The following is a 9,592-nucleotide window of genomic DNA, read 5'->3' as shown; positions in this document are numbered from 1 at the left end:
ACATTTATTAGAGCACAGGATCAACAGGATCAATAGTCTTTTCTTTTCCTGAAGATCATTCCAATACCAAGGTTCAGTCTTGAAGACCTAATACCTCCCTGAAGTTCTCATTTTTCAAAGTCCCTGGCGGGTTAAGAGTTTAATGTGTGGCCTTTGGGGACATGTGGATATTGAGACTATAGCAAATACTTATCAGAATTTCAAGTATAGCTAAACTCATACAACATTTAATATTTAGGTTGATTTGTTTGTTTCTTGGCTTTGTGCTTTTTCTTTTTTGACCTATACTGAGTTTCTCTCCACTACTAGAACTAAAAATAGTCACATACATGTCCATCAAATGTTTCTGAGCACAGATGATTCACCTTTCCAGACTATCCTAGAAGAGCTCTATGATGTGGTTGATCTATCTTTGTATTCCAATTTTTCTGGCTTTCAACTTGCTTCTAAAGAAGGTACTTAATTAATCCAATTCCATAGTAAAGTTTATCAATTTACAAGACTAACTCAGGAAATGCTTGCTAAAATTTCAGATTCCAGATGACACAGAACTACGATTTACTGGGGGCAGATTTGGGGTCACAGAAACTGCACTTTTAGCAGGTTTGGGGACTATGTGGCAGTATACACTGCTGGAAAGGAACCTTTATAATATAGATTCCTAAGCCTATCCCAAGATTTAATCAGACTCTATGCAATGGGCAGAGATGGATTCCGAAATGTGTACACTTTCAAAATTCCCCAGGTGATTTTGAAATAACCAAGCTCATTACCATTATTTGAAAGATGCTTTTATCTACTTTCTCATCTGTATTTCACTGACATTAGATTCAGTTTTACATCTGCAATCCTGACACCTTCTGCAAGGCCTCTGGCTATGTCCCATCACTGCTTTCTAAGTAGTGAGAATATGCCTGAAGCCACACTGCCATTTTGGAAATATTTCCCCTAGGAGACAAATACATTTTTAGTACTATATTGAGCTAAACTCTTAGTTTCAGCAATAAGTCTGTCTAAAATTTATGAAGTATTACAAAATAGTGAAGCTACTGAAGATTCCATAAAATTTATTTTAATAGACTAAACTATCGTTTCTAGCTTGATCCATATGAAAACAATTAACTCACCACATTAACAATACAACCTGTGGTAAAACTTCAGGGCAATTGTCATGGAAACATACCAAATCCAGTGAGCTGGTTATTAATGTAGTGGATATTAAACAAGAAAATTCATTGTGGGTTAGATAAGAAGAGCTAAGCTCTATCCTTGCCTTTAGTTTATTCAAACATGAGCAGAATTTAAAAGGCATCAGTTTCAGGAAGTATGGTCTTCTACTCTTTTACTTTGCTATTTGAAGGGGATTATGTAGTTTCTGTTCAGGCAAACTTTCACATTTTTTTTCTGAAATATGAATGCTTTTTTCCCCTCATCTAAAATGCCACTTCTTTATATTCAGTTTTTCCTATATTGCATATAAAAATGACCAAAAAAAAAATACAATCCAAATGCATCATATGTTCTGTAGGGCTTTAGTTATATCTCTGAGGCTACCTTATACAACTGTTTACTTGATCTTCATAATATTCCTATGATACTCTATTTTAAAGGTAAATAAAAAAAATCCCCATAGCATACCTCTAGAACTCATCTTCTTGGAAGAAATGACACCCTGAATTGAGATTCAATGTAATTATACTTCCTTATGCAATGAGGATTGTATTATACCAGGAAACATTTTTTTCCAAATTACACTTGTTTAAATACATTGCACTGTTATTAGATTCCCCAAAGTCTGGTCCAGGTTGATGAAGTCAATCTGTACCTCTTTGTTCAGAATCTGCAATTCTTATCTCTTTATGCAGTTTGCTTCCCTATATGATATCTGCAGGGATACCTTCACCAAAGTTTACAGATTATAAGGTGATAAGTGAAATTAAACCTGACGTGAGTTTGCCAAGAAGCACATTTATATTTGTTGCCCACATAGGCTTAGTTATCTATGTGGGATATTTGAATGTCTTCACTCATGGAACTTATAGAATCTAGCCATGCTTGCAAGTTCCCCATAGCTCCACCATCAGTTAGGAATGAGGAAATAGTATAAGGTCAGATATAATACTAAGGGTCATTCTTATTTAAGGAGTCGAAAATCATATTGAGTTACCAGATACTTTGTTCTGGTAGTGAGATAATTGTACTGTCTAGAAGGAAATAGGAAAAAACTATACAAACCCATATTTATATTTTATTAATTGAAACACCTTCAGTGCTACCCAAGTGGCAGGTGACTCTGAGCCCTTGCCTCAATTAATCCCCAATAACATGACAATAAACACTAACTTGAACCGCTCTCTCAGGTCTAGGAATAGAATAGAGTTATGTGTCTTATTTAATCTTTCAAACAACTTTGAGTAAGTAAATGATAAAATAATTCTCTACATTTTTCAGGCAGGAGACCGGGAATCTTATTGACTAGAAACTGGGAGTTACAAGATGCACAAAAAGCATGCAAAGTGTGTTTTCTTTTAATTCTCATTTTAATCTGTTCTTTATGCAATGGTCTTTTTAGAGACAATTCTCTTAAAATTTTAGGAAGAAAAGACACGGAATAAAAAAAGAAGAAACACAGTAAAGCATAGAGGACAATGGTGGAGGGGGAGGCATTAATCCTATGAAAATGAAAGTGTGAGGCAAACATGAAGGTACCTCAGCTTTAATTTTTTCTAGAAGTTCCAATTTGCCAGGGAGATGTCTGATCCTTCCAGTAGGATGGCTGTTATCCATCTTACTGATGTACCATCGTCCCTTTTCTCTCTAAAAAGGAGTGAGTAGAGAGGAGTTGAGAGCAAGTTCAGTATTAGATAATGATGCTTGGCAATAGAAGTTTTGATGTGCTTAATAAGAGGATTAAAGATGCAAGCTTTCTTTGGGGGACTCTCTTTTGAGGGTAATATCATCTCTATAAAGAATTTTTATGTTATGCCTTCATTGATACCTGCATGAAAATATGATAAGGTATTGCCTTCCTGTGTAACAAACAGTAAAACATGGAGATGAGACTGTTAAGGTGATTTGGGGGAAAGCTAGGAAGACTTGGCCCACTGGGTGTCATTTGTCTCTTTTTTTTTTGCCACTAGAGTGATAATATTTTGAGATCCAACATTAAGGTATGCCCTAAAGTTAGGGGCTAAAATAGAGCACATGTTTGCTTTAGATAGAGCCACACATACCATCTATGTGCATGTAATATTGGTTCATGTTAGCATATTTAGCATGGTTCTATGATAGACATTTCCATGTGGTACCTAAGATCCAGGTCCTATAGTGTGCAATGTGATGCAACAAATACCTTGACATATCTTAATTTGAAATCTGAATTATAGACACACAGCTTGTCAAAAAGGTCATACATTTTGGGTCCATGTCAAATTCTACTTTTTGTGACTCACAGGCCTGCTTTCCAGAGCCTACAGTGAGAAAAGGCCCTAATAATCTACAGAGTTCCTGGCACCAATGATTACAAATCCCCTGTGGCTAAACAACAATTTCTTCTGTGAGGATGATAGCAGGCTGCCAGACAGAGATTTGCTTGCTTGGGTTAGGAAAGATTTCCCAGCCCAAAGCCTCTTACCTTGTGAAAAATGGCACTTTTATTTCTTCTTAATGAGAAAAACAGGTCAGAAAACTGTGTCATATGAGTGTTCCATCTTCAAAGCAGGAGAAATAAAACATTCACTTATATTTATTATGAATGTGAGTGTAATTTACTTCTATAGCTCACATTTTCTTGTCTTGTGTCAGGGATAACTCCTATAATACTGCGTCTCCTGACTTGACTTCATCTCAAGAACGAATAAATCCATGTTGTAATGAGACTTGTTTACAAAATCAGAAACCAAACTCAAGAATTGAATTCCAGAGTTTAGTTCTTACTTTCTACTTTTTCCCATATACTGTGTACTTTTGGTCTCTAGGGCTCAAAATAATAGAACTTTGAATCTCAAGGAATCAATTTAAGCTGAGACGCAGTTGAAGCTACAGTAGGCATGAATGTCCATGGCAAAACCTCCATTGAGAAGCAAGAAGGATAAGAAAAGATTGAAAATAAAGGAGACTTGGCAGCCTTAGCTGGCTGTAAAAAGATTCAGGCTCAATGAGATGTCAGAGTTGCCTTCCATTGGGTTTAATTGATGAGGACTTTCTAAGTAAGTCTGAGCACTCAGTGAAGGTGCCTTCCCTAGAATCAAGTAACCAGCTTGGGAGCATGTGGCAACAAGTGAGAGCAAAAGACTCTGCAGTTGTGGCAATTTCTAATTGCCAGATTGGCAGGTAGCTAAATGCCTACTGACAACTGCTTACAAAAGAGCAATAGGGTCTTTTCAATGATGGTTTTGGTGGGATTATCTGTGACCACTATTTCATACTCTTGCCACATGGTATTTAAAAAGAGCTGGTTCTTGTTTTCCCATGTCCTGTTTAAAACTATGCATGGTTACCATAATTGGACATCTATCTATCTATCTACCTATCCAGCTATCTATCTATCTATCTATCTATCTATCTATCTATCTATCTATCCTATATATATGCTTAAAATTTATCAATTTTCAATGAAACATCTATCATCTATTTATTTTTCTATCTAGTATCTATTTATCTATATCTATTTAATAATCTATTTTCTATAATCTAATTATCTACTCTATGTTCTCTAATTATAAGTCAACTATTAATCTATCATATGTCATCAATCATCCATCATGTATATGTCTGTTGTTACCATACATACATTAAATATATTACCTAGTACTAAGCATCTAAAATATAACAAACTGGCCTTTCCATCAGCACTGTCTAAGTATAGTTTACACATGATTTAACTCAACTACTACTCTCTGCTCAACAGTAATGTTCTGTGTTATAACAACCATAATAATCACATTAATATCCCTCATGTAAGAAGAGGTATATCAAAGAGAAGACTTCTGCATGACAACTTTATGTTGTAAACAGACATCTGTTTGTCTCTCCTGTTTTTCACTTAATGTGACTGCAGTACAGTGGATCTTAAATTTTGGTCCCCCATTCAGCAACATCAATATCATCGGAAACTGGTTAGAAATGCAAACATTCTGCATTTACACAGACCCGAAATAATAACTCCTGTAATTGGGCCTCCTGACCTGTGTTTTGAAATCTCCTGGGGGTTTCTGAAATGTCCCCTAAATCTTGAAAACCATGGCAGTCATGGACAATAATAACAAAGATGGAGAATATCTTTAGATCTGTTCATTGACTTTCCTTCAAGCTCTCCTTGTCCATTTATCTCCTTTTCTTATCTGTTCCTGGCCATAGACTTCTATTTTCCAGAACTTCTGTGTTTCATGTTAGAAATGGAGGGTTCCTTGTTGCAGGAAGCTGGAGTTGTTTCCTGACAGGCCTGCATGGAAGAGCATAAGAAGATTCACTGGTTATTACTGATACAATCTCAGGGAAATTTTTGATACACCAAACCAAATATTCTTGTTTTACTAGCAGGCCAAAGAACCCTAAATTAAAATATCTGTTTAATTTAAAATGTCTTTTATCAACTTCAAGTTCTTATTGGCTTTGAGATTTTTCATTTTCAAAAATGATAGTAATGGTACCCAACTCAAAGTATTATTGTATATGTAAATATAACATTAATTAAAAATAATTGCAAGGATTCAGACACACATAGGGAGATTGTTTGAAATTCATATGGATGTAATTGGTCAGAATGTAAAGAACTGATTGTGGGATGCCCATTTCTCATTGATACACCCACTATACAATTCTCATTCCCAAGGCTCAGGGAACATCACTAATAAGGGGTAGAAAGAATGTAAGTTTCAGAGGAAAAATATCATGTGCTGTTCTTCGATGTAGAAGTGACTTCTATACATGTCCCCAGTCATAAAATAGTCACTCAAACAAGACCTGCACAATGACTATACCAACTGACATTCCAACATAAGACCCCACCCTAGATGAAGAGTCACAAACAATGAATGGTTAGTTAGAGAAGGACAATCACTCTTCTCCAGGGATGATCCCTTTGATAGGTAATATAATCCCAAGTAGTCAGCCCTAAACACATGTACAAATGAGCAACACTAAATAGACTCAGCTGGTTGTATTTATATATGCATATGTGTGTATACACATATATATTTATCTAACAATAATAATTAAAAGAGGTCATAAGTTTGATAGAGAGTGGAGACACATAAGAGAAGTTGAAAGACAGTAAGGGTGGTGTAGACATGATGTAAATAGAGTATTCGTTTATGAAATTCTTTTAAAATTGTACGAAGATGTTCCTTGTGTCCCTCTTTCCTTTTTATTTCACTTTCTTTTTCTTTCTTTCTTATTATTCATCAATTATTTTATGTACTTACATTTCAAATACTGTCTGCCTGCCAGTTCTCCCTTGCAGAGTTTTTCCTCTGTCTCTCCTCCCCTTCACCTCTGAGAAGGTGCCTCTAAAGCCATGCCCCCTCTCTGGCACATCAAGTCTCTAAAGGATTAGGTGCATCCTTTCCCTCTGAGACCAGACAAAGCTACATTTGTGCGAGGAAGTGGGTGGAGGGTGGGCTTGGACCAGCCCAGCCCTTGTGTCCTCCATTTTTATCCAAAGATATGTCAGCTTTGAAAGACTGCTGTACTTAAGAATTAGTATCAAAGGCAGATCATGATTTCACATTGACTAGAGTATGATACTCATTTATCCTTCTTATTCCAACCAATAAAAAGTATTTGTTGAAATGTTTAACACTATTACCTGAATACTTTCGTCAATGGTTCTAGAAGTATTCTTTGTACTGCAGCACATGTATTGAAACTTAATATTTATATGTATATATGTATGTCCAAGTAATTTATACTACTGTCTCTCTATATTCACAGTTCTTTCTCTGCAGACAACAAACTGCATATAAGAACTCAGAAAATATCTGACCTTACACTGAATATGGTCAGGTATTTTTTCTTCTTATTTATTTTTGACTGCCACATAACATCTATTGCCACACACTTTACATATACTTAGTATTTAAAGTAATATAAAGATTATATAAAACATATGGCAGATGGGTATGTTAAATGCAAATATGTCAATTTTTGAAGAACTTGATCATATCATCCATAGGAATCACAGAATCTACTCTTGCAATACTGAAGAATTTCACATTTGGATTGTTGAAACAGACTTTCACATTGATATTTTATAAATATAAATTCTGTAAGTACAGCTCCATTAACAGCAAGAAAATATTTTCATCAGAGGTTAAGTAAATCCCCCAGCTTTATGGGGTAGAGCCAGAACTGGGTTTAAGATTGCACTACAGTCTTTGTCTCACAATACAATCCTATAGAAAGAAATTTGATTGACATGTTAATACACTTATAAAATACAAGATTTTGGGGACTGGCTAACAGAGGAGAGTAATATCCAGATGATGATTTTCTTTATAAATACTGACTCCCTGAAGTCCTCCCACCCCCACCTATGTCAGGATTGCAGTTGGTTATCCTGAAGAGATGATATCAGTATTCAGTAGCATTCTAAAAAGCTATAACAAGGATATTTTATTAAAAATACCCAAGCACTTTTTAACCTAAATCAAAGAATATGAGATTAGAGGGATGAATAATTTTTTTTCTGGAATTAGATGCATTTATGTCCTGGACCAGCTTTCTAAAGGCTGACCTTGATGACCAGGCTTATGTGCATGGGGGCTTCCATCCACACAAACCTGGGTTTCTATAACTCCAACTCCTATGAGAGCTACCATAAATTTGTAAGTTATGGCCCCATTTGAAAGTCCTTTGTGGATACACTCAACAATTTGATCCCCAGACAAACATGGAATAATGAATTAGAATCATGGAGGTGAATCACAGGCACTTGAACTTTCTTAAATTTTTTCATAAGATATGATGACTGCAGTGAAGGTGGAAAGTTATATACTTAACCTTTTTTTCTTTGTATTTATTATATTCAAATCCTCTCAACTTCTCATCCTTCTTTCTATCATTTTTAAAAGCATATTTTGAGAACTTAGCATTTGAAAAACCATGAATTATCAAGATTGGTTAGATATTGCCTCTATCCCTGTTTTATTTTTGTGAATCTGTGAAACTAATGCAAATTTAGAGATTAAAAACATCTATATGTGAGCCAAGTATTCTGTGTTCAAAAGCCTGCCACAGTCTGAATGGTTTCCATGTTTAGGATGTCACTTGATGATGTAGGAACTATGTCATGGTTTGGATATGCTTGACCCAGGGAGTGGCAGTATTAGAAGGTATGGCCTTATTGGAGGAAGTGTGTCACTGTAGTACTCCTACAGTGGCTTGGAAACCCTGCTTCTAGCTGCCTGAGTATGCTCAGTTTGTTCCTGGCTTTGTTCAGATGAAGATGTAGAACTCTCAGTTCCTCCTGTGTCATGCTTGTCTGGATTCTGCCATGCTTCCACCTTGATGACAATGGACTAAACCTCTGAACCTGTAAGCCAGCCCCAAATTTATATTGTCATTTATAAGACTTGCCTTGGTCATGTTGTCTGTTCACAGCAGTAAAACCCAAGCTAAGACAGAAGTTGGTACCAGGGACTGAGGTATTGCTGTGAGAGGCCTGACCATGCTTTTGTTTGGAAGAATGTGGATTTTGGGATGTTGGATTTTCAAAACCACAGAATGCTTTAAGTGGGGTTTAATGGGCTAAGCCAGTAGGAATATGAAAGACAGTGGTGCTAAGGGTCATTTGAACTGTGTAGGCCTGTTGGCCCAAGAGGTTTCAATGGAGAAGAACGTTAATATGTGGTGGAGAGACTTTTTGTGTTGTTTTGGTGAAGAATGTGGCTGGTTTGGGGGAGTTTTTGTTGTTTGTTTGTTTTGTTTTATTTTTTCTGGTTTTTTTTGTATATTTTTTTGTTTTTTGTTTTTTGTTTTTTGTTTTTTTGTTTTTTTGGGTTTTTCGCCATTGTCTGAAGTGACTCCCTGAGGCTAAAGTAAAGAGATTTATATTAATTGCATCAACAAAGGAAGTCTCAATAAAGCCCAATAGAGACTTTGTTCTCTGGTTATGTCTAATGAAGAACATTTTGAACAAATGCAGAAAGCTGAGAAAGGAAAAATATAAAGTATATGGTTTGAGTATTAAAGGGATACCAGGAGGTGAAATGGAGCTGAATCCTGTGTTTAAGGAGATAACTAATTAAGGGAGTGGGACTTTGGGTCAAGATCCTATCCAGCTAAATTTAAATTGAGTCATGTGGTAAGGCATGGAAGATAAATTCAGATCCAGGCATGGAAGATAAAGCCAAACAGATTTCTGAGTTCAAGCCAGCCTGAGACAAAGCAGGTTCTAGGTGAAGAAAAGCTTAAATCCAGGCATGGCAGTACATGCCTTTAATCACAGCATTTCAGGAGACAGAGCCATGCAGATCTCTCAGTTCAAGGTCAGTCTACAGAGCAAGTTCCAGGAAAGCCAAGCATAGTCAGAAAACAGAAAGCTGGTAATAAAATAAGGCAATTTTAGCCATATGGCTCTGGCTTTAGAGTG

This window comes from Rattus norvegicus, chromosome 2 (genome assembly GCF_036323735.1).
Source record: "Rattus norvegicus strain BN/NHsdMcwi chromosome 2, GRCr8, whole genome shotgun sequence".
In the NCBI taxonomy this organism is placed as follows: domain Eukaryota; kingdom Metazoa; phylum Chordata; class Mammalia; order Rodentia; family Muridae; genus Rattus; species Rattus norvegicus.
This window is presented reverse-complemented; position numbering follows the sequence as displayed.